Raw genomic sequence first — 2,800 nt, 5'->3', positions numbered from 1 at the left:
CCGTTGCCCGCGCCGGGGCGGCCGTTAAGGCGCGGGGGGAGGATAGGGGGGCGAGGCCAGCGCAGCGCTCGGCACGCGGGGAGCCTCGCGCGGCGAGCCCGCGGCCGCGAGCCGTTTCCCCGGTAACCGGGAGGAATGTTAACGAGTTTGAATGTTTGACCTAGCTCGGTGCATCCGAGCGTGAGGTAACGGGCGAGCAGGCGGCGGCGGCGGCCCTGCGGGGAGCGGGCGGGTGTGCGTGTGGGGGGAGTGCGGCGTGTTGGAAGTGTTCGCGTGTTGTGAACACCGCTGGAACCCCCTCCCCCCCCAAAAAAAAAAAAAAACCAAAAAACTCTGCACTGGGGCCCCGGAGGGGACGAGGCTAATAATATTTTATCTAGAGGCTAATAATACTGTATGTTTCTAAAGCAAACAGTTATTGGGCCAGCTAGCATTTAGTGTCAAAGACCCAACAGATTTTCTAATACACCTTATTTCCATAAGAAGACTGCTCCTCTCACCAGTTACCTACGTAAACCAGGGTGGGATAGGTTTCACCATTACCAAGATTTCTGTATCTTTCCTACATCTTCTATCTGAAGTGGTTCTCCTCTTTCTGCTTTCTAGGATCCTGGGTGCATGCACAGCTGGTTTTCTATCCACTTTGGCCTTCAGCCGCCCTCAGGAACTGAGCGCTCTCCATGTTTGTTCCATTCAACAGCTGCACTCTAGCTATGGTAACTTCCACCCTTCAGATTCTTGTAAGCATTTACGTCTTTTTGCTTCTCATCTTTTTAGGGTGGCTCTTTGCCAAGGTGTACCATACCTATTTAGTTCTACTATTCTTTCTTCAAAAGTCAGTTCTTTCACCATTTACACATACATACAATAATAAGTACTTACTATAAGCTGATACAGGTAGTGTGTTTGCATAAGTTATTAATTTCAATGATGTCCAGTATTTAGAAACAAAAGCAGTATGCCTTATGAGGAACAGAAGGCTGCCCTGAACAGTTACGTTCTCTGCTTATTACCCAGGCAATACATACTGAAAGGTATCTATGAGTAAATGCATTTTCACTAGTGTCTGGTCAGATGATCCAGCTAACGGCAGAAGCCAAAGTCCAAAGTACATTCAAATCAAGAGTATAATTGCAGTGCCATCACCAAAATCTGAAGGTTGAAAATTGCAGTCATCAGGCCCTTCAGAACCAGAGACAGCGTAATATTAACATTTATAGAAAACAACTGAGAAGAGATTGTGAAAGAACTTTCAAAGGCTACTGATCTAGCAAGGTTCATGACAGGAGGGGCTTCATGGAGTAATATGATAACAGCAGCATAGTAATTTGCAAGTCACCTACCCAGGAAAAATGCACTAGATTATTAAATGATTGTACACATACCAATGTTGCCTAAGACTGCCAAATTGCTAGTTATTGGGAACCTTTAATTAGGTAAGTATAAAGTGAATGACATAAAGAGGAGGACAATGATTGGCAATGCATATGTAAACGTAGTACAGAATGTTTTTCTCGGCAGTGTAAAGTATATTTAGGAGATTGGGTAAGCAACAAAGAAGAGTAAGTAGAAATAAAAGATGTGAAAGTAATACAGAAACTGGGAAACACCAATAACAAATAAAATTAATTAGTGATGTTACAAAAGCTCAACCTGGGCAGAAGTACCTAAGTTTTTTATGGTTATGACCAGTTTGTACAAAATGCATGCAAAAGAAAGAAATATTTTTAATGAACCAGAATGACAGGAAAACTGTTCTGTTTCACTACTTGATACTGAGTGGAGTAAATTGTTTACTCTATGCAGGTGTGGAACAAAAACATGCAAAAGGACAGTAAGGACCAAGTATAATTACAGGCTATGCATTCCCAGCAAGTTGGAGCTGGGAATTTCCTCAGCAAGAAAAGTGAAACAATTCTTTCCAACCTACAGACCAGCCAGAAAAGCTGGGACAAGTACCAGAGAGTATTTACTGTGCCTGAGCAGTTGTTTTCAGTTTCACACTCCAACAGGAGCAATAATTTAATTCCGCAGTCTTGCCACATAGACAGTTTTCATACCAAGGAGCCTAAATTCACAGGCTGTCAGGACAGGAAGTTGTTTTTAAACATTAGTAAGTGTTATGTGTACCTACAAGTTACCAATTTTTACTGGCTACACTTTCTCAACAGTGATCTGCAATTAATTCATACTGTTTCTACCAGTGGCTGACCCCACACTCTCCAGATAAGTCTAACACAACCAAAATAGAGCTAATTATACACAAATTGGATTTCTGCACTTTCCAACTAGTCAAAAATACATGCCATTTTTGGCATGTATTCTTAGCAAAATCACCCAGGGAATGTTTATTCTATAGCATATGAGAGACTATGACAGCTATGTATTTATTTTGTTTCTGTATAGAAAACATCTTGTTTGGTCCCCAATTAAAAAAAAAAAAAATCTCAGCCAATGTTTATGTTTCTGCGCCTGGTGTTTTCATCACAGAAGTTTGATCAGTTACGTGGTCCAAACATGCCATTTTTCAAATTAAGTATGCATAACTTAATATACATCTTTCCACCATCCTGATTTTATGTAATTCTTTCCTTCTCTAACCAAGACAGCTTGAAAAGGCAATTTAAAACCCCCAAAACTACATTTTTAAGGAGTCTTTCCACACAAGTCCAAGCGCAGTAGCTCACGCCGACAGACACCCCTGCTGCGAGTCCTCTGCTCTCTGGCTAGCACAGGCCCGCGCCAACGTCGCGGCGCCGCTGGGCGCTGAGGCGGCAGCCGGGTCGCCAGGGGCGTCGCG

This window comes from Rhea americana, unplaced genomic scaffold (assembly GCF_003343005.1).
Source record: "Rhea americana isolate MKP2758 unplaced genomic scaffold, rheAme1 scaffold_21, whole genome shotgun sequence".
Classification (NCBI taxonomy): Eukaryota; Metazoa; Chordata; class Aves; order Rheiformes; family Rheidae; genus Rhea; species Rhea americana.
Note: the sequence above shows the minus strand (reverse complement) of the source record.